The sequence below is a fragment of the Spodoptera frugiperda genome, chromosome 10, assembly GCF_023101765.2.
Source record: "Spodoptera frugiperda isolate SF20-4 chromosome 10, AGI-APGP_CSIRO_Sfru_2.0, whole genome shotgun sequence".
NCBI lineage: Eukaryota > Metazoa > Arthropoda > Insecta > Lepidoptera > Noctuidae > Spodoptera > Spodoptera frugiperda.
In genome coordinates, this window is record NC_064221.1 from 10,178,778 (window position 1) to 10,203,628 (window position 24,851).

General features: G+C 37.1%; 2 protein-coding genes across 2 annotated transcripts in view; one reads left to right on the forward strand and one right to left on the reverse strand.

Moving 5' to 3' along the window:
• The window catches only part of LOC118277304 (protein EFR3 homolog cmp44E), a 501,236-nt gene that overhangs the window by 416,865 nt on the left and 59,520 nt on the right, over window positions 1-24,851 (forward strand). The window lies entirely within an intron of this gene.
• The window catches only part of LOC118277082 (uncharacterized), an 86,615-nt gene that overhangs the window by 43,320 nt on the left and 18,444 nt on the right, over window positions 1-24,851 (reverse strand). The window lies entirely within an intron of this gene.

Here is a 24,851-nt window from a genome sequence, read left to right on the forward strand (position 1 = left end):
ATTTTTTCTTTCCTTGTTTCTATTTTTCCTATTGTACTCAAGTATATTCCAAATCATCAGAATTAGTAAAACAAATAGCTCCTCTTCTCTCACGTCCCCTGTTATGTATTTAGCTTCTTCCACATCAAATACATTGTATTTTAGAAGTACATGTTGTTTTATTGCCTCACACAGAGCTATCATTATTAACTACAATCTCATCGCACACAAACCCAGATCAAAGTTCAGATGATAATCTATATCGTGAAATATGGGTACCAACATCATCAGCAAATACTCTGGTTGTGTAATGTATGTATAATGTATTTTTTATGGTCCATCAATATTTTGGTATGAGTTCTTAAGATATGAATGTAGTGTCACGACATTTAGATCAGCTACTAATGTTTGAACATTATAATGATATCGAGGATTGCCGTTGCCCCACATGAGGATTTTCTCCTGTGTCGTCGGTGCGTTTACAAACTTACAAGTTCACATACACATGACATTCAGATCCCAAACATCAATTTATGGATCACACAAAGAGTTGCGCCGTGCTGGAATCGACCCACTACACGTTGCATACGGCAGCCAGTTGTCCAGCCATCAGTCAGTAGTGTGAACATGAACACAACTTCGGAAACCATGTTATGAATGAAATCTCTCATAGATACTCTTAAGAATCTTAAAAGATTTATAGGATAATACAATTTTCATAAAAAGGGCAGTAACCTGAAATTTCCCCAATAAATTATAAGACTGCCAATCATCAATCAGATACTCAAATCAAAAGGAAACACATAACAAAAGGCTCTGTAGTGTACAGGTTGAAGTGACTGGCGTTTTTGTAGGACCCTCTTAAAAGTGGATTCGGGCAATTACTTTAAGGGTTATAATGGGTTTCGAATTCTTATTGTCCAAACTACTGTTAAGAGTGACTTAACATAATTTCGAATTACCTAAATTAAATATGGCTTATTCACACAACTGTTTCAGTGCGCCCGACTCGTTTCAAATTATGACCGGGATTTATAATTCATAACTCTGTAGTTACTTGAAATTTGTTGAGTATGGTCCATTAATTACATGATTTAACCGTATTATTTTAAAAAAAACTTGCAACGTTATCCCCGTTTCTCCCCGAAGGGGTAGGCAGAGGCACACGTCACGGCACGTAAAGTTTAATGTTAAAAAACTTATTTTAATAAAACTGCTTAGAAATGCGTGGCCTAATTGTTAGCCAGTCTCTTAGGTACATAGTACGAAATCATGTTAATATTGACTATATTTGGTGTGGCGATATGTCCCACATCGGTAGCCAGTCGCCGGTGGACCGATTACGAAAGCAAATGGTCACTTGCCAATAACATTACTTAGCCAATGACGGTGTAAGGTATAGGCGACGAGCGGAGGACGTCGTATGTTGACTTTGCATTTAATAGTATGGAATGAAGAGTAGATTGACATTTAATTTAAACTTATAATTCTGGTTAAAAAGTCGTATAAAATTATGTATTGAACGTTTTAGCATATCTATAAATAATTATGTTTAACATTAATAAATTGTGTGCTTACTCGTTCTTTTCCTTAAAAATCTAGAACTAGTTCTAGAATCAAATTTATAATCAATCTTAAATGAATCCAGCTTACAACACATACCTACACAATTATTTTTGATGTTGATTAAAATTTTACATTAATACTTTGACTTGTTTAACTCGCTGTCCGCTCATCGCAAACACCACACAAAACTTTTACTCAACACAGAGCGGGTGTCATTAAGATCCATGGAAGGTTTAATGACCTCATTACTTTTTTATTCGCTTGTACGATGTGAATTATCTCTAAAACCTTAATTAAACATTATTAAAGCCAGTTATTTATTTAATTCGCATGAAAATGCTTTTTGTGGCTAGTATTCATGTGTGGTTCGGCCCTGGTTTAGAAATAAGAATTATTGAAACGTGATTGGGTAATAAACTACTCATTGTGTATGCATTAAATGCTACAGTTATGCAACTTTATGTGAAGATCGACTCCTTTTTAGTCTTTATTAGTAGTGTTTGGGTAATAAATAGGATTTTCTAACAATACATATGTGATTATTGTTAAGAAAATGTTCCAATCATAGTTTCCTCTGTTACATGGGACTTATAACGCAAAAGGTGAAATGTGGGTGTACACTATACGGTGACATTACGTGCCGTAATATGCACCTCTGCTTACCGCTTCGAGGATAAAAAGGCGTAACGATACGACGACAATCATAGTTGATAATATAAAAAACAGCAGGTGACTTTTCTTGCTTATAAATTAAATTTGTAGCCTTTAAAAAACGATATTTATTGCAATTGAGTAACCAAAAAAAAGCAATAAATGTTTTCGAAATAAAAGCTCCAAATTCTATGCTCATTTAACCATATCGCACTATGAAGTTATTCAGCATCATGTACCTCTAGATACATATTACAAGTTATTACGCTAACTCTTTACGTAATGTCTTGGTCTGCAAACAAACTACACTTAGCACATTATTGTATGTTAACCTTTCATTCTATTCAATAAATATGTGAAACATCTTATTTTGTCACTAAACAAACAGATATCAATGAAATGTCAGAAAGAAGTTTTTGTAATAGATTTTTTGATGACACCTACCAGGATTGCAGATAATGAAAGGAGTATAAAGATCATAATAATATGATTATTGTCATTCTTTTTTTTTACCGTTGCTCCACATTAGTATTTGCTCCTGTATCGTGGGTGCGTTAACAAACATACAAGTTTACATACACATGACATCCAGACCCGAAACAACAATTTGTGGATCACACAAAGAGTTGCTCCGTGTGAAAATCGAACCCGCTACACGTTACGCGGCAACCGGTTGCCCAGCCACCGCACCAACCGTGCAGTCAAATTCCTACTAGTGCTGTATTTTTGTTTCTACCTATATTTTTTTATTTTGTTTATATTCAGGTTTAAATAAATAAACAGTAGGTAAAGGAAAATTTTGATTGAAATCTTGTCTCGTGTGGGATTAAAATAAGTTTATCCTGTTTATTAAATTTTTACTAATTTCCATACAATATATAGGTAAGTATAAACTTGAATACAAATGACACAAATTCAACAAAAATAACTTGTTTTCTTGTCTGCTATATTAAGAACAAAAATGCATAACATAACACGGACAAGTACCAGGAAAACATAAGTGACTAGGAAGATTTGCGACAGAAATGCAGAGGTCGGTTGCACCTTGAGGCCCACGTGAGTTTAGCAACACTTCATTTAACGCCTACATTTAAAATTCTATGTTTAATGGTATTTATTAAAACTGGCCTCACACTTACTAAACGGGGATTATAATTATTAATTTTATAGCTGATTAAATGTTTCAAAGGTCAGGTTGATATTATTATTTAGATTTTTCAACATCAATGTGAACAGCCCGTGATAGTCCATTGCAGGATTTTGCGTCTCTAGTAAGGCCTACAGTCCACGATATCATTGTGTCATACGTGACGAATGCATGCATTCGTCAAAAATCATAGGCGGTTTTGCACAGTTTTCATTGTTTCAAAGCAAGATGCAAGCAGTTGTTTGTGAAGGCTGCATGTAATCGTCAAATAACTCAACGTGGACAGTTACCATTTAATCTCCACACAAGGCAGTCAGGTTGGCGACCTCAATATATAAGGTTCAGGTTTATCAGAAAAGCTGTTACCTTGGTCTCTGCCAATTGTGAAGACTGGCATACACTTTGGATATTGATAATAGTCAGTCAGTAACTACTCAAACACACACGTCATAACCCAACCTTTTTGGAAAATCTTAGTTTATCTGTGTTTAGGAAATATTATTGTTGCTGAAGTCTTCAAGGTAAGTATCTATTACAAAGCTGTGACTGCCTAGCTGGTTACTACCGGGGCTCCGGCTCGAAAAGCAGGAGTAGGAACGGGGTGGTTTTTAGTCAGTAAGAGTCTGACACACACTCGCCGCGCCCAAGGCGGGAGAAGATATTGGATGACTTTCCCCCTTCAGATAAAAATATATTCTATAACGGAACTTAGGAATAAAATAAACCTATACAAATTCACGATCATATTATAATATTACATAGTGTGTGTCTTAAATGGTATATGAATATGATAAATATGCACCCGCACCGTGGCAACACCCGAGGCAAACTCGTTTCTCATTGATAAGCTCAGAACGGATAAACTTTTTATGAAACTTTATTAAAAGTAATCCGAAACATCTATTGTACAGTCGCACGCTAAATTGTCTAATGATTTGGTTGGCTGGTAAAAAAACTGATACTTACTGATACTACATAGTTATTTTTTTGCAGAAAATGTAATTCATTTTACAAAACACTTACAAATAGGTATATATGCATTGCCTATATTCAAATAATTAGATTTATAAGAACAAATAACGCCAATAAAACGCGTTTTTTTTGGTATGTCTCACGATATAGTTATTATAAAAATACTTTACATTTTTATAACATAAGACATTTTATCGCCAAGGGAGTAGGCAGACATGTGCGTAATGACACATAATTATGTGTCATATTATACATACAACATATTATACGTACAATGTAACCCCACTTTTAACCATTGGTGTTATTAGTCCCATATCCCAATCCAATGCCATATTACACTGAAATTAAAAAATCTCTATAATACTTTGCTCAATCAAGGAATTGAACCCAAGTCCCTATACATGCGACCAATTTCTAACGCAGTAGCCATACACCAAATAGCTACCAAATAATCAATTGCATTAATCACAAACACTTTTCTATACGACTATACAAATAATACCTGTTCATACATAAGACAAGCGAATTTATTATTCGCGGATGACATTTTAATTTAATCGATCGTGAACGATCTTAAAAACTCATACGTGTAGTCTGATCTGATGGAATCGATTACGATTTATTGGTAGAGCGGAGCCAGTTATTATATGTTCTGTTAGGTTCATAGATCAAGTAGAGAGAGTTATGTAATGTAATGCATGCTTTGGTGGTGTGAAAATGTGGTAAGGGTCAAAAGATGCTCTCGTAGTTTATGCAGGAAGACAGTCATTTTATTCTTGAAGTAGCCATGAATAAAAATATTGTAATGATATATAGTATCTACTCAAGTGTGGGAGAGCCAGGCTTCGGCACGAATGGGCCGGCTCGACCGGAGTCATACCACGGCCACACCGAAAACTGACGTGAAACAACGCTTGTGTTGTGTTTCGTTGTGTGAGTGAAGTTATCGAAGGCCCAATTAGGAAGATTAGGAAGGGGGCCTTCCCAATCTTCCCAATCCTCGATTTCCCAACAACCCTTAAATTTCTAACCCCTAAAAGGCCGGCAACGCACTTGTAACGCCTCTGGTGTTTCAAGTGTCCATGGGCGGCGGCGATTGCTTACCATCAGGTGATACGTCTGCTCGTTTACCGGTGTGTTCCATAAAAAAATCTACATAGTTTAGTAGTAACACTTATAACCCAGAAGTGGACGTAAATAGGATGCTACTTACGATGACGATATTTTTTTTCTCCAGCCTCTCGTCAAAACCTCATCTCAAGTCAGTCTAAATATGATGTACCTACATATCAGGTTTCTGTGCTTAATACCCTGCAAGATCGTGATTGCAGCCCAAACATCGTATATGGTCGCAAGGACGCATATTTCGGTGCAACCACTTCATATATGGTGACAAATGTGGTACGGGTTTAGGTTTTGTAAGGCCCAAGGTATTTTAATGTGAGGAGAAAGGCGTCTCGATGGCAATCGTAATGATTCGGAGTGTTGATGACCGTTTTTAGCGCATGTGAAGTAATATGAATCTTGATTAGTGCTTGAATTTAAGAGCAGATGTAATAATGGTATATCTTCAGCTATTATACATATTAAACTTAGTAGTATACTAGTTTTATAAGACAAAAGTATAAGAACAGCTTCAACATTCTCGCAAAAATACCTGTAACCTTAGTACGAGTTTGGTTAACTTAACGTAATTGAAATGAGAGCGCCGAACGCGCTCTCATCGAGTCGACCAATCAGAGCCGAACGCGCTCTGTTTAAACGTAAAACATCGTACTAAGCCCTTTGATATAAACTGTCAAATAGTTCACAGAAATTCCAGTATTTGGTAGAGAGTTGGTATCCAAAGTCTGTGATATTAATGTTCACTTTTTTAGCGTTGATAAAATTGTCTGCGTTCGGCCACACCCTCAACACATTACGTTACACACAAAATTCTTTTAACTTTTATACCCGGATCAAACTGTATGACTCGTCGCAGTTTGCACAATTTGGACTCCATGAATCAACACATTTCGATTAAGTAATCATAACCCGAGAGCCATTTCTTTGACAAAAAAATAACAAGCTTCAAATCGAAACGAAAGTGTATGTCCGTCTGTCAGCCAAATCTTCGCTTTCGTAAACAAAAACAGAGACAACAAAAGTTCATAATACGAACTGAGTATGGCGAAACTTTTTATCCGACGATTACCAAAACAAAGATGGTTGTGTTTTAAAATTCAGCGGTCGTTCGGTCAACAACATCGGGCCATCGATCGAGACGATTGTCTTGCTTTTTCGACCATATTCCGTAGTCTTATTTTGTTTAAAGTTTTGGTTTGACCCCTTCAAAGGACGGTGGTAGCAATTACGCCTCTTTGATTTTATGTCACCCTGGTACTTAGAAAGTGTTTTCTTCAGTTTAAGTTGATCTTATTTTCATTTCTTATTTTGTAGTTAGGCTATTTTAAAGATAAGCGTCCACAGGCCTGCATCGTACGCATCGCACGCATCGTACGCATTCCGTATGACGTCATCAGTACGCATCGCATGTAGGCATTGCTGATGATGCGGTGCATACGATGCGGATTAGTGGACGCAGTTGTATGAATTTCTTTCTAGACAAAGAAGGCCTGCACCGTGCGATGCGTACGATGCGAGCCTGTGGACGCTTACCTTAATGTTTTTAGGCCCTCAATAAATAAGCAGTACTTGTTGAATTATTTAAATTCTAGATTTTTTTTCTCTTTCCCATACTTACCTTTTGAGAAGGACAAAGATATACATACCTATCCACTTAATGGCAGTTAAAAAAGTAGTATGCCTATTTAAATTTTAAAAATAAGTAGTTAAAGCAATAATGCTTCGTATTAACATTACCTTGCCAAGTTAAAACTTCCTCATCAATATAAACATCAATAAACTTGAAGTTCTCAGTATTGTCAGGATCCTTGTCAACGTCAAGCCGTTGTTGATGCGCACGCAGTAGTGATGTTCCACGTACAATCCGATAATATTTGAATAAACTTCTGTCGTCTTATGGGCGCCTGGTACGTGTTCAAAGATTTGTTAAATATAGGTGTAGGTTCTTTACCGGTAACGTCCGATGTTTTATTTACCTAATTTGATTTTTATGTCTGTTTTATTTGGTTTTATGTCTGTTTGATTTTATGTTATCCTGGTACTTTGATTTGTTTTGCAAATACCTACCTAACTTTTTTCTAAAAATATAACTACAATGAAATACTTGGCTAAACGTCTATATAATAGTCATTTCGAATTAAAAATAATTGCTTGTTATTTGTAAATTCAGTACATTAATGACTTCCCAACCCTACATTGGAGTCTCAGGCCCTAAATATGGTCACAAGGTCCATTGAACCATTGCCCGGGTTCACCTTGCACGATATAAGGTCATTGAGAAAGTAAGAAGTAACGAAACCATGTCTTTTCTGTTTATTTTTGCTACCGAATCTTAAGGATCACGATTCAAAGTTTTTTTGCTCGTGAGAAAAACGTTTTTTCTCCTTAGTCTTGGATCCCGAAACGAAATTACTTTCGTTCTCATCGTATATTCATGATTGGAGGGCTTGTCGTTACCTTTTTGAGAAAATTTTAAGCATTATCGAGTGGTTAAGGTAAGGATGTAAGTATATGTGAACGATAAATACTTTAAGAAAAAAAAGTGGTCTGAGGTTGACATTCAATTAAACGCAATTCAGTTTAGCGTAAACACAAGTGCTCAGCCTGAGTTTTTTTGAAGTAACAACTAAAATAGATTTTTCAGATTTTCTTCACTGCAGATGTGTGTTTCATGTTTTGTTCTTACTGAGAAGGTATCCTTTTTTATGATATAAACGAGCAAACAAATCACCTGATGATAAGTAATCGCCGCCGCCCACGAACGCCCAAAACCCCAGAGTGCGTTGCTGGCCTTTTGGAGATTAGAAATTTAAGGATTGTTTTTTAAACAGAGATTGGGTAGAGGGGTAATTGAGTCTCCGGTAACCTCCAAACACAACACAAGCGTTGTTCCACGTCTGTTTTCTGTGAGGCCATGGTATCACTCCGGTCGAGCCGGCTTATACTATAATAACCACAGAAGGGCTAATCATACCAACTGCCAGCTATAAATAACCACAAATACGTACATATTTAGTCGACTACCAATTGAAATCGCTACACAATTAGTAGGGATGTGCAACCAAAGAAAAAATTTAACCACAATCCCGTTCTCACCGCCACCCAAGTCGTTTACCGATTCCAGTTCCACATAATATCAATTGTAAACGATTATTCGCAACTCCTAGAAGTGGTTATGAGTGATTACTTCGTTGTTTCAGTAATTATGGTCAGTTTTGAAACTAACTACGACTTTAATGGGCCTCAGCAGCTTGTTATTGAATCACAATTTATTGAAGAGACAAGACTAGTGTGGTTTCGCGGTTTGCAATGAAATTGGCTGTTTTATGAAAAGTTTTTATTTTAAATGGGGTGAGTAAATAATCATAAAATTATTATACTTATAGTTTATTGAGTTTAACGGGAGATAGAAAGGTACCTAAGTGAAGGTATCTTAGTAATTTTTCATTTAACTTGTATTTATTCTGTTCTATAGAAACCCTTAATTTATACTCTCTGAAATAAAATCTATTGCAGATCACTTCACCGAAACCAAAGTTATCGGAAAAATATCGATAAAGTCGGAACATCGAATATCCGGGTGATCACAACACTAGTCGGGACACACGTCAAACTTTTTACGAGCCACTAATTACCTATTGACAAATAAATCGGTCGATTCGATCTATTCATTCCATTCAATCGTTGGCGCGTGTAAACACGTGACATTCGATTTTCAAACGTATTCAATAATAACGACGTAGACCTTGACCAATAGTGATTATTAAACGCTTTACTCTTTATACTACCCTAGTACCTTCCAATGTATACTACGTATTAGAAAACTTAATTGAAAATAAATAAACGTTAGATGAAAACAGGTTGTATGTATGTATTGTTTAGGTAAAAACCCTGTAATTAAATAAATTTTAAATGATTTAATAAAAAATAACAATAGACTATAATTTTATAAAATACTAGGATAGGTACTACGAAATTATGTCAAAGACTTTTTAGTATTCACCAGATGGCACTTACGTAGCGTAGGGTTCCATTTATATCTACGAATTTTCTTGCTCATTCTTCTACATAGGAATCTACACTTCGGAACGAGCAAATAGCTTCACTTAGAGGACTGACCGACAGACAGACATTTTTTGCTTTGACGTCCCAATAGGGATTCCTAAACAGATTTTGACACTTTTTGTACAAGTAACTCAAGTATATGAGCAAAAAAACCCTTGTCTTTATTTATAATCTTTCACATCAAGTACATTAGGGCGAGTTGAATCAGGACCCTTAGTTGCTTTACGCTTAAAGTAATCAAAACGAGAGCGCATTCAGCGCTCTGATTGGCCAGCTTGAATGCACTAACCAATCAGAGCGCCGAACGCACTCTCATTTCATTTTCGTTCAACGTAAAGCAAACTCGTACTAAGGGAGCAGAACATCTTGGTAACCACAACCTGCTCTTAATGGCAAAGCAACCTTTACACAAATTGCCGTGATCGGTTACCAAAATTACACACACACTATCCTTGAATTCACCATGGGTGTAATTTTCATTTCTATTCTATTCTAAAAGGCGAGCCGTTTCTAATGGAATTATACAATTTCATATGTACACGTGTTCCTTGCTATGTTTTATTAATGCTGTACCGTTTGATTGTTGGTAAATTGTTAAGGACGTAACGTATAGGATTTGTCATGGAGCTAAGTTAATTTTGGGAATCGACTAATGAGTTATTTTATATGGTCTGTTGCAGCAAAGTCTTGTAAGTTTTTACTTACTTAACTGATACATATTTCATTTTTTATGGTATAAGCCGGTAAATGAGCAAACGTGTCACCTGACGGTAAGTAATCGCCGCCACCCATGGACATCCGAAACAACAAATATGTTTTGGGGGTTAGGACTTTAAAGGTTGTTGGCGAGTCCAATATTGGGAAGATTGGGAAGCGGGGTAGTTTGGGCCTCTGGTAACCTCACTCACACAACGAAACACAACGCAAGCGTTGTTTCACGTTGGTTTTCTATGAGGCCGTAATATCACTCCGATCGAGCCGGCCCATTCGTGCCGAAGCATGGCTCTCCCACATTGAATTAAAATGTTATACCTGGTTTGTGTAAATACATTTTGAATTTGAATGGGTAAAAACAATACTAAAAAAAACACTAAACATCGCACACCGGTGTAGGCTCAGCTCGCCCCTTGGATCTCGCCCCTGATTGCCTAAGTGCATCAACTCGCCCCTTAAATTATTAGATACTCCAACTCGCCCCCGATTGTTGGTTAGTTAAAAGTACTGTCAGCACTCTAAGTTTATAAAATATTTAAATGAATATTTTTTCTTAAAACTTCAATAATGCCTTGGGATTTAATAGTGAAAATTGAAATAAAACTGCATGTGTAATAAAAACGGGGCGAGTGGAACATTTTAATCGGAAGGGGCAAGATCCAGGGGGCGAGCTGATACTACACCCATAAAAGGTCCCTTTTGTTACAGTAGGTAAGCCAGGTAATAAAACTATCACAAGTGGTTAAATTACTTACCAGTTTTGTTTACTGTACATTTTTCTGAATATACCTTTTTTAGTTAAATTTCAAAGGGAATGCCGCAAGGGGCGAGTCGATGCATCAAAATAATTATTTAATTGTTAAATTTTTCACTCGCCCCGTAAGGGTTTTCGTAAGGGGCGAACCACAACTCCAAATTAATAAAAACGGGGCGAGTGGAACATTTTAATCGGAAGGGGCAAGATCCAGGGGGCGAGCTGATACTACACCCGCACACCATGTATGAGGAATTATAATGAAGGTACCTAACCCAAGTAACATTAAAGAAGAGCAGAATAAAAACAATAGATTGATATTAACATACATATAATACATTAGTAGATAATATAATACTCATTCACAAAATAATAGCTTCGATAATGGATTTACCCGTACGTGAAAAGTTTACAAAATTAATTCCATACTACTCATTCATATGAATGAATTTCGGGAATACAATAGTGTCATCACATCAGTAATAAAGTAGAACAATTGATCAATATGTAAAAAAATATTCGTTTCACGTACTGGGAAAGCCACACATCATATTTACACACGTTATACGTATACCATCGAAATGTACACCTCTGCCTACCCCTTTGAGGATAAAGGGTGTGACGATACGAATGTACAGGTACTAGGCGCCCATGTTTCAATAGATGACACATTGAAAGAGGTCCAATTACGTACGCACGTAATGCCACTGTATAATGTCTTTCACTTTTCAGAATTTATGTTGTAAGTCCCATGTAAAAGGGAGTGAGCCTATTGCCATATATACTGAGCACAATTCCAGGCTACGTGCTACTACTGCGAAATATCCGAAAAACCGAAAAAGGCTCAACAATACTTCGCCCGACCCGACAATCGAACCCGAGATCCCTTGTCCGCCAGTCGCACTTGCAACCACTCGGCCAACGAGTCAATCCTGGTACAAAAGCGTTCAAATTACGACTCATATCACGTCAAAGCAACTACCTATCTCTCCGTCGACAAATTCTAAGTAAACTAAGTAAAAATATGATCTTTATACAAAACTCAAGGTCCCTAAGGTTCACTAACACGGTCGTATCTCAATAATTACACTGTTTACTTGCGCACGCGTCCATTTTGACTTTTTACTCATTATATGTAAACATGTTTGCACGTTGCCAACACAAAAAACTCGTATTTAGATCGTCGATCCGATAGTTTGTGCATGAAACTGAGGTTGTAGCTTTTTTAGAGTTCCTTAAATACTTAATAGTTCACGTTTATGATGTTAATATTCTGTTCAAGTCAACAAACATTTTAAAAGACAATACATTTCATAGTTATCATCATCATCATCATCAGCAACAGGAAGGTATCCACTGTTAGAGCTATATACACTCACAGGCACATTTAACCGCCCACCTTGATTTTCTTGATTTTCTCATACACTACTTAAATCTGGGAAAGTTTGATATTTTTTTTAAAAACTAGACACATTTTGTTAATTAAATACTCTGTAGTCATGTTAAAAACTGAATTTATTTATCACTTAAATAAAAAAAGCATTTTTAGAGGTTTCTGTAGAAAACTCTTGTTTTACAATATTTGTTATTTTTCAGTTTCTGGGCTCATTTATTGAATTTTAATAATGGGTGTTACCCCCCGGGCTCTAATGACTTCTTGCAGCCGGTTTGGAAGGCCATAAATGACATCTTGGATGTCAGGTTGAGGAAAGTTGTGTCACTCCTGAATTGCAGCAATCTTGAGCTCCCCAATCGTCGTTGGTGCGGGAACCCTTGCTCGAACTCATCTTTTAAGGTTGTCCCAGATGTGTTCAATCGGATTGAGGCCAGGGCTGCGTGCTGGCCACGGTGATATTCGTATACCGACCTCGTCCAGGTACTGGGTCACTATTCTAGCGACATGACATCGCGCATTCTCATGCATTGATTGAAAATTTTCACCAATAAATGGTACAAATGTCACGATATGGTCTTGAAGACCCTCTTCCAGATCCCTGTATGCAATAACACTACACCTATCAAACCCTACGAGATCGGTACGAGCGTCGTAACTGATGCCGCCTCAAATCATTATTGAACCTCCCTGATAACCCACAGTTTCCATATCGTACACGGGGCAAACCTCCCATTTGGTCGTCTATACACTCGCTTACGCCCATCTGGACCTCATAGGGCTATTCTGCTTTCGTCTGAAAACAGAACGTCCTTCCATTGGTCTGTAGACCAGTTTGCGTATTCTGGGGCAAATTGAATTCGCGCTCTACGGTGCTGTGTGGGCAATTCTGGGGCACGTGCTGGACGAAACGCAGTTGGGTTCCTCTCTGCCAACCTTCTTCTCGCTGTTCGTTCACTTACGCTGAGATTTCTCATTTCAAATAGGCGAGTTCTAACCTCGGGAGCTGTGGTAAAGCGATTTCTCAATACATTGTTCACAATGAAACGATCGTCCCGAGCCGATGTGCACCGATGACGGCCTTGTCTTGGTCTCCGCGTGTAGGAACCCGTCTCCCGAAAGGGTCTGATAGCATCCCGTACAGTGATTCGAGGTACACCAAGCATCCGAGCAATGCGACGTTGGCTGTACCCAGCTTCGGCAAAAACTACGGTTCTTGCAGCTCCAGTTGCATCCAGTGGCACTTTTATTCGGTTAGAATAATCAAGGGGGTGCAGGAAGTTAAGCAAAATGGTAATCACACCAAAAAGAGCAGGATAATCGGGTTAAAACTCACACTAACCCGATTGCTGAGAATGTAAATTTTCGACTAAGTTACAAAAATGCATCTGAATGCAGGAACTTCTAAAAAAAACAAGGGTCAAGTGTTTAATTTATTGCCAAAGTAGCCACTTGAAACATAACAGCCATCGGGATAAACATTCCTTATCGCAAACTAACGCGGTGACGTATTTCTAAGGTGGGCGGTTAAATGTGCCTGTGAGTGTATATGACCAGGACACCAGACGCGCCACCGTGGTCTCCGTAAACTACCGATCTAGACACCATACAGACTAAAGTCGTCGCACCACAAGGCAGGTAATATCAAAATGGAACTCCGTACTGGTGTCTGCGTGAGTGACACATCATACTGCACTATTGTAATTAGTGGTGGCGCGACCACGATGGAAGCGCTACCAGTAACATTAGGTATATGCTGCCGTCCGAGCTGGTCGCGCTTCTAGATTGATGCGCAACCAAGCGGACACCAGGTAAGTAACTCTCTATAGAGCATACATTTTGTTAATAGTTTTGTTACTAGTTGCACCGCCATAGTGTCCCAGTGAAGTATAGCCCTTAAACAATAGATTAGAAATAAGATCCCTCACTATTAATAGGACGACATGCTTTGTTAGATCAGCGACAGTTTAGAAAACTCTGCAGTTCATAATTGGTTGGCTGGTGACGTCACTTCTAGATCACAGTCAGTAGGAAGCAATCTGTTTAGCTCCCTGCGACCTTTACCAGCCCATTTAAATACGTAGACACAATACCCTAATTTCAATATACAGTTAAACCATTACAAAAACTCTAATATTCGTGCTCAAGTAACTGAAATCAAAGCGGATATATTTTGCCAATAACCTTTATAGCTGCCAAAGATATTATATAAGGTCTAACACTTATTCAGATCGATAAAAAATATCTAAATGATTTCAATGTGCTAATACGATCAGCCTTCAGCCATAGATATACAACCTCGGTACTATATTACTCAGACACTCTAATAGATATACATTTTTCTAATTGACCTTATAAACGTATCTGTAGTTGTAGGAATTGCTAACTTTAAAACAAGCTGTACCTAATAAAGGTGGTCTCAATATGATGTCTTAATTAAAAACTATTAGTTGCAATTTACGATGATTAATTATTATTTATTTATATATTTTTTTTTTTTATACTTGATGGGTCGATGTTTGGCCGCTATCTTACCTGATGGTAAGTGATGATGCGGCCTACAATGGAGCACGTCTGCCCATAAGCAATCTATTCACTCGAATCTTGAAGACACCCAGGTTATACCCATCAGGACACACAGAAATACATCAGGTGGTCTCCATATGATGTCTAAATTAAAAACTATTAGTTGCAATTTACGATGATTAATTATTTATGTTTTCGAGAATCATTTAAATATGTTTACAGGTCTTTAGTTTTAATGAGATTCGTGAGACGTAGGCATTATAATGTAGTTGCAACGCATTGGTTAAAAATATAAACGGGTCACGGAAACCCCAAGTACTTTGCTGACCTTTTGGATTTTTTTATTGAGGTAGGACTTTTGGTAGCCTGAAAACACCGGAACACTGAAGTCGGCGCGTCTCAGGGACATGCATGACTGTCTTGGAACCCGCAACAAAATAAATCCGATGATATTATTAGAGGAGAAGAAAAAGAAAACAATAGTGTCCGCTAATAACATGCGAATGGTATATTCAAATTACATTAAGAAGAACTTTTATCATCTTTGATTTTATTATCACAGAGAGAATTAATAACGTACGACCAACAGCTCTGGTGAAGCGGTGTCCATACTATTTTTTAACTCGATTGTTACAATTTGAGGTAAAACTATTTTTACTTCTAGTAATTCACACGTAAAAAAGAGACATCTCAAACCTGACCTTATCAAAAGTGCTTTGATTCCTGACAGGCCAAAAATCAGTGCCTGCACTATATCTTGTTACTTTTTATCACCTAATATTATGACGAGAAGTCGAACATGTCCTTCTTGATACTTCCTACTTGTCAGTAATTATGTAGCGATAAAATGTTAATAACTTCACTGTACGCATAATTACTTAGCCAAGTGTATACTAATTATAACATCGTTGCAGTTTTTGCTACTTGCAAATTAGCACTCAATTTTGCTCTCATTCTAATTTAGCTTTTTGCGTCTTTGTTTTTAGGTTTAATTTCGATGACATTTTAATTGTATGTAGTAGGGACAACAGCAAATAAGTACCAGGACTTTATAAAAGTAGCGTGGTAGTATTTAAGGAAAGTATGATCTTTCTCAATCACGATCGGAAGTGTCGTTACAAAAAAAGGTTAATTTTGTTGTTTCATGCCTATTTATTAGGTCGTAATTTAGATGACATCTTAGTACTAAGTAACAGGTACAATAGCAAAAAAGTACTAGGACATCATAAACGTAGAATAGTTAGTCAGTATACAGAGAAATAGCTGTGCAAATGTATTCTCAAGTGGCAGTAAACGAGTCGACGAAGTGAAGGCGGCATACGGACCGACCGACCTTGCGGCTGCCTGCTCTAAATAATATTCTCTAATGTGTTGAAAAACTCAACTGTTTGTACGTATCCGGGAAAAAAATGCCACTTGAATTTATGTTTTTTTGGTAAAGATCGTGAGAATTTTATCGAAATGATCTCTGTTTAGCTTTGCTATGAGGACTGCATACCTCTATTTATTTATTTGTCGGTTCTATAACAAATTTTAGCGTAATATAATTGCTCAGTTAAATTATTTAAGAGTCTATAATGCCAATAATTAAAAAAAGCATAAGTCTTAGCAGAAAGTCTTAATTTCACTCCTCGTAAATAATAGCTTTGCTCTTTTCCTGTATGATCTTAAAATATAGCAACTGTAATACATGCCAAATGCAGCAAGCGACCCATCGACGCGACTGTTCTAAAGACGAGTAATTTGTCATCATTACGCTACAATTACTATTCCTAAACCTCAAGGCTGCCACCACATTTGGGTCCTTGCAAATTTAGCTTAGAACAGTTTCTAGAGTTATTTTACTAACTTATCTGTTATCTTTAATATTTCTCAATGACACATGTCGGTCACGTTGTGTGTTTTTCTCTTTGTTATGATAATAATCACAGTTGTTACCGATGACCTTGAGACGGACAATTGCCGTGTACAGAAAAAAAATATGGAGTTGTATAAGAAATTTTTGCTCCAACGCGATTTATTTACACTACACTTCTGGGAACGCAATCTAGATTTTTATGTTTTATGTCATATTTGTGTTGTCATAGTGATGTAAGTTAACAGCATTACTTACGGACGTATTGCGTTTAAAAGTGCTAAATATTATATGTATATCTAACTCTGAACAAATCAAATACATACACAGTTTTGCAAAATACGTCCTCAATCTCTTGCATATCCAAATTGACTACTGTCATTTTCTCGTACCTCATCTCTTTTGTTTCATGTTTTCCTAGTACATTGAAGAGTCCACCTCACAGTGAACTAAGAATAATACTCCATTTAAAGCCCAATTCTAAATTCACCCTACTATTATTCAAAACAAGCTAACATGCTGAACTGGTCGTTGCCCCCGAAAACTACAACTAAGTTACCTACACAATCCCACAAACATTTGCCATATATCACAAACTACCGCCTAGAAGCGCCACTTAGATGCTAATGTAGTCCAACCTACTACGTTCGATATGTAATTGTACCCCCAACCGCAATACCGAAATGGGCCTACTCTAGCACACAATAATGAGGCCAGATATTTTGTTTAATTTAAACGATAACAGTGAATGTCACTGTCGCCAACCAAGGCTTGCATGCACGAAATAAGTCTTGCGACATGCTATATTTTAAGTAAACCGCTCTATCGGTCAGGAAATGGACGTGAAATATGCGAGGATTTTGTAAAGTAAGCATACGATTTATTACTGCAAGCCGTGTGGTCTGAGTACTAGGAACCCATGACTATCGAGGAGGTTTATTGTTGCTTTGTTTTTTATTTTTATTATAGGTTATGTTGGCTCATTGCCAGTAGCAAGCAAGATTGTCATTATTAACAAAGGCTATCTTCTCAATCTATGTCATTGTTGTCATTACAATTCTAATATTCTTATAAAGATTCCGTGAAACAATTCTCATTGTTTTGTAGGGCTTGTAAAAGTCTTATTTCCGTAGTGTTTTCCCAAACGTCAATCAAGGTTTCCCAAGAGTTTTCCTACAATTGTACCAGGGTAGCATAAATGTCACACACGTCTACTGATTACCGAGTATCCTCTTCGAAGAGTTCTTTAATCACGTTTGTAATAAAATTTGACTGCACGGTTGGTGCGGTGGCTGGGCAACTGGCTGCCGTGCTACGGGTAGCGGGTTCGATTCCCGCACGGAGCAACTCTTTGTGTGATGCACAAATTGTTGTTTCGGGTCTGGGTGTCATGTGCATGTGAACTTGTATGTTTGTAAACGCACCCACGACACAGGAGAAAATCCTAATGTGGGGCAACGTTTTTTAAAAAAAAAGAAAAAAAAAGAAAGAAAAAAGAAAATCAGTCGTGTTCTATAACACAAGGTAAATTCACCTGTCACGTTGGAGTTAAACCACGAAAACGTGTGATACTTCAACACCTGTATTATAACTTTCATGAGTCAAACTAAATTAATCATTATATTCTTCGGCTTACTCACGTAATTATTTGACGAGAGGCATCCATGTCGCAGTAAAATTTTAGGACCTAATGGGCCACGGCCATATAACATCAAAAATTCTATTGTGATTCTAAAGAATAATTATATTTAACTAGCTATCCCGGCAAACCGTATGGCAAAAAAAAATATCTAACCATTTCAACCTTCCCGGGACTTCCACAAATAATTCAAGACCAACATTCGCTAAATCGGTCCAACCGTTCTCGTGTTTTAGCGAGACTAACGAACAGCAATTGCCTTTTATAAATAAAAAAGATTTCTATGACGTCACTCAGTTATAAATAGGAGTAATTTTTCTTCAATTTAATTAGTGAAACAATGGCTTTTAGCATTCAGTATAAGTTATTATAAGCAGTAAAGCCAGCCTTGACAATAGTTGCCAACTAGAAACTCTATACAGGACAGAATAGTCACGATTTAGCAATTAAAATTAATAAACTCATAGTTCTTAGTTAATATATAAGGTATTATATTTAGATGAAAATTAATTGGGGTTATAAAGTAGATGAATTAACTTGATATCTCAAAGATATTTGCAAGTGTGGGAGAGCCATGCTTCGGTACGAATGGGTAGGTTCGACTAGAGTGATACCACGACCTCACAGAAAACCGACGTATACAACGCTTGTGTTATGTTTCGTTGTGTGAGTGAGGTTACTGGAGGCCCAATAACCCCCTCCCAATCTTCTCAACTCCGATTCCCCAACAACCTTTAAATTCCTAACCCCCAAAAAGCCAGCAACGCACTTGTAATGCCTCTGGTGTTTCGAGTGTCCATAGGTGGCGGTGATTGCTTACCATTAGGTAAACCGTCTGCTCGTTTACCGGCTTATACCACAAAAACAACTTTATAAAAAAAAACTATAAAGCAAACTATTAAAATGTTCAGCAATGACCTAGGCACAGTTTTTAGGCATTTAATTTATTAAAAATATTTTTATGAACTGCAGTATTTCGTGATTCATTTTCTTTAAGAATTAATGTCGTCTTTACATGCACATTGCACGTGTTAGTTTTATCATTATTTACAGTTGAACTTGTCACTAAACAAGGCTTTTTAAATTTAATTTAGAATTTTTAATTGGAATAAGTAATTGTTTTATGCAGTTTAATTTATTATTAGTTTTTAAAACTTGTTCGATATAAGTCTAGTGCAGTGGTTACCAACCGCGCGGTGATCCACAGAAGGCAACATATGGTCCGCAAAATAAGATTGATTCACAAGACAACACCTAATAAAAATACAATTTTCAAAGTTCCAATAAAATTTACATCAAAACCGAGAGGATCAACTGATTTCAATAATAAGAAAGTCACTTTTCTTATGAGAACTAACATCACGACCATGGAGTAAAACTTATGTGGGACAACATGAAAAAAGTAATAGTAGATAGTAGTAGTTCATTACCTAACAAAAATGATTAAAAAAATGGTATTTAACCAAAAATGGTTAGGAATCCCCTGGCCAATTGCATGATAAATCTTTATAGCGGGCTACCGGGCTTCCGGCTCGAAAAGCAGAAGAGGAACGAGGTGGTTTTTGGTCAGTAAGAGTCTGACACTCCCTCTCGCCTCGTCCAAGACGGGAGAACTTATTGAATGATTCTCCCCGCTCAAAAAAAGGTGCATGATAAAAAAAAATTTAAACGCCCATAGAAAGTATTTTAAATGAAACATAATATGTTGATAGTATCTACTCACGTAGGTAATGAACTGTCCACGATCTCAATTTACCTAAATTTTCCTCAAAACGTAGGTTTCTCTAGGCTTTGACCCACTTCATCTATTTAATAATATTATGAACTTATAAAAAATGTTATATAACCTCTGACGTAATGACGTAACTTGTCTATAAACGCCAAAGTTGACCGCAGGTACAAACACGCCGCTACAAGGTTAGATCGAACGCTGTCAATTGTCACATGTGTCATTCTTACAGTTAACTGTAAACAACTACCGACTCTATTAACTTGAGCTAAGGTTCAAAGTGTAATGGCAGAAAAAGTGCATTTGACGACCGAACGCACTGACCTTGTTAGGTGGTATCAAAATTATAAGTTTTAATTATTAAGTCGTGACGTGAGTGTCATGTGAACTAGAAGTTAGTGGTCTAGTGTCAAGGTCATATCCATTGCATTAAATTGTTTATTTTCAATATTCTTCCTTATTGGTGCCATCATTTTTCGACCGTCTTCAAAAAATAAGTCGTTTCTCACGTTGATCTGCATTTACATATGTATGTTTGTTCGCAATTATCTCGTGATTAGCTGAACTGATTTTAATGCGGTTTTCAGAAAATTATTGCACTCGGACGCAGGTTTCAGTTTAATAGGTATTTTTATTAGTTTTTTATACATAAACTTATGTTTCTTAGGTCACATTTCGACCTAGAATTTAATATTATTCGATGGTCGTGCTAAAATAAACTGTCATCTTATAAAATTCTTAAGCAAATTACTCAATGATGTCAATGAATTAGTAATGTTGTGCAAAACACGTGATTGTGATGAAATCGATGTTGACTTAAGAACTGAATAAAATTATTTGTCCTACGCCATTATGTGCTGGCAAAAGAAAATAAGATGGCGCGTGGGTGTCACTTGTATAGATATGTCATTATTGATCTTAGAAGCTTTTTTTACTGTATCAATTTGTACACTATTGTAAACTACTAAAAATCAAACGATGTTCTAAAGGCGTAGTACGAGTTTGTTTTCCGTTTAACAAGATCGAAACAAGAACGCATTCGACGCTCTGATTGGTTGATTCATTCGCGCCAGCCAATCAAAGCGCCGAACGCGCTCTCGTTTCGTTTTCGTTCAATGTAAAGCAAACTCATACTAAAGATACTTAACACATTGAACGCCGTGGTGGTCACCGGTGACCGACGTTAGCGGAGGATTTGCCTTCAACAGTTTTCTATTGGCAGTCAAAGACTTAAAACAAATGTATACGTCCAGTTACAAGTTTTTTGCCACACAAGGTGTTGATTGACAAAAGTATTTTTTATTAATGGCTCATTGAATTAATCGTGAGTAAACAATAGGACTTAATACATGACTTGTCACTGATCGTGATATGACAGGTTGAAGGCTGAGTCATTTGTTGTCTACTGCACTACATTGGTATTAAAAATAGACTAAGCTAATAAGTAGGTATACGAGTACACATGAAGGTATACAGACCAGTATAACCTGGCCTGAACGTGCGGAAAGATTGCTTGGAAAGAGAGATCATGATATATTGGTTTTTTATTGTGTGTACCAGCTAAACAATCAGGTAATACAATAAAACCTATTTTCCAATGGTTATTCAGATTACACTTGACTGCCTCGTTGGCCAAGTAGTCGCAAGTGAGACTGCCAGACAAAGGGTCTCGGATTCGATTCCCGAGTCGGGCAAAGTATTACTGGGCTTTTCGGCTTTTCGAAAATTTCTCAGTAGTAGCACGGAGTCTGGAACTGTTCCCAGTATATGGCAATAGGCTCACCCCCTATTACATGGGACTGAAAACACAAATGGTGAAAAGTGAGTGTACATTGTATAGCGGCATTACGTGCCGTAATGTGCACCTCTGCCTACCCCTTCGGGGATACGTGACGATGCGTGTATCCAGATTACACTTCATAGAATGTGTATTTCTAAGACACGTAATAGCAACTCAAAAATAAACATGAACTTTAAACAGTCCCATAACATTTGCCTAATATCGAACACAATTCATCTGAATGGTCCCTCATTACGTATTTATCGCTGCCTTAACTAATTGCGATTCTACAGCGATCGTGTCACATTTAAATGCGAGCGTGCATCGGAGGCCATTGAGCCGACTCCGTTGTCATTCTGTTGATACTTGTCATTACTTATGAAACCCTGGTACTTAGATTGTATTGAATAACGCTAATGATGCGAATTATCGTCGCGTTTAAATCTTCATCTGAGTGCGTGACTTAAAAATCTGTTGATGAAAACTGGCGCAAAGTTTGTAGCTTTTAAATATAATTTAATGTAATAGTTTGTATACTTTTAACTTTCACTTGATAGAAGAGTCTTAGAAGTCGGAGCATATAGCAATAAGCAAGATGGACGTTTTAACATCCCATCCATCCATCAAGATGATAGCTACTGATTAATATTTCTGTCATGATCAGCCCACTGCAGGGCAAAGACGCTACCCTACCCTCCTTCTCCTTCCACTCCCTGTCTGTGTAGAAAATACTGAAAAAGAACAAAAATACCTGGACAAAAGGATGGTGAAATCTAAATAGAAATATCTATCTACATTATCTTTATTTATATATTTATCTAGAAATTATACTAAATCATCATTTACCTTTTTTTAATGCAATAAAATAATGTAATGAGCGCCTCTCGGCATCAAATGGAACAGTTTAGTGAGTTAAGATTTAAGCGTTTTACGTTTTCCGCAGCTCCGACACATTTAAGCCCTGTACTGTACGTTACTGTTAACATTTATCAGAAAAATAAATAAAATAAACCAGACGTTTTAAACTACTGCACCCTTCGTACGACATAACCAGGAACTCATAACTAATCAGCAGGCTAAAGGCGCCAACACACGACGTCATTCACAATGCTACTGCCCTCCCGATTTGGAATCCTTCCTCATTAAGTTGTGTGAACAGCCTATCTTACATATTCATAGCGCCATGCATATGTACGAGCTTCGCAGTCTTCATCCGTAAGTGTGGGACTTGGTATAATGTGGTAGGTAATTATGTGAAGATTCATTTGTTATTAATGGACGGATAAACTCCACTAAATACTGGTGCATTAGTACAAGTTTGTTTTACTTTCAACGAAAACGAAACGAAAGCGTATTCGGCGCTCTGATTGGTTGGTAGCCGACAGCTCGTTTCCATCTCGTTATGCTTAAAATAAACTCGCACTAAGCCCTTACCAGGGCTCCAGTTCGAAAAGCAGGAGTAGGAACGGGGTGGTTTTTAGTCAGTAAGAGTCTGACAGTCTCATTCTCGTTTCACCTAAGGTGGGAGAAGTCATTTTATGATTTAAAAAAGGCCTCTGAAATCGAGGAACTATTAAGTTTTTTAAAGGCAACAAGAAAAGATAAATATGTTATAATAACATTATTAGAATAATCCTCGTCAGAAATACTTGGCACACGGTAATCCCACGTACCGCCATAGTTCACGATTAATGCGGCAGGTGGCGCCTGTTGTTTCCCGACAGCTTTCATGCATAGAATACATTACAACTGTGTAGGCTTAAGAATTGCACCTTCAGTAATAGGTAGGTTACTTAGGGCTTGTTTCTCTAATGATGAATAAGGTAAATCAAATTTCACAGTATCGGTAAATGTTTGGGCACAGGGTAACCCTAAATCGCATGGGTCACCTATATTTGATTGATCTGTACCCTTGTACAAACCGAGAGTGCGTTCGGCGCTCTGACTGGCCAGATCGAATGAACCAACCAATCACAGTGCCGAACGCGCTCTCGTTTCGTTTTCGTTGAACGTAAAGCAAACTCGTACTAAGGGTACTGATTGGTTGACACAAATGAACCAACCAATCAGAGTGTCGAACGCGCTTTATTTCGTTTTCGTTCAACTTAAAACAAACTCCTACTAAGCCCTCTGCCCTCTGTTCCTAATAAGAATGAGTGCAATATATAGTATATGAAATTGCATAGCAATTTATTTCTTAGCCCCATTTCGCTGCATTTTGACGTACATAATACAATACCTGCACAACAACGTCACAATAACTTTGAGTATATCAGAACCAATCAAACAAAACGACATCAACTCCAATAACAGATCACAATAAAGCATAAATTAATGTAAAATCAATAGACAATAACTTCAGTACTTGGTACTACGATCAAGTGAACTAAGTATAGCCGTGTGCGCAGGTTGCGGTGACGTCACCGTGTCACCTTGCCGCGCCCACGCTCCACTGCAATAATTATTTATAACCACAACCACCACACAAATACACTTAAAACAATCCATTTTCAACTTTATCTAAACGACATAAAGCATGTTAATACAGCACAATCATAATTTATTACTAGACCATATACGATTTGTAATGAAATATTCGATTTTCAGTCTTAAGTCTTAAGACATAAGAGTGGTATCAAGTGTGTTATTAAGTTGGTAATAGTAAAGTAGGTGTAGGAAGACGATCTATGAGGCATCCTCAGTTTTACCAGATCGCAACTTAAGTATTTAAATAATAGATTGACCAACGCAACGCCTCCTTGCAGATAATTTTGAAATATAACCTTTTTCCATTAACACCCGAATGGCACCTCATTTTCATATTACAAAGTTGCAAACATAAGTATGGTGATTTCTATCGTAAGGATTTATTGGTCGACATATATTTTATGTGATCCTGGTAGCTGTCAATTGAAGAAATTCTCTGAAAAGTTGAGCTTATATGCAAGTGTTAAAT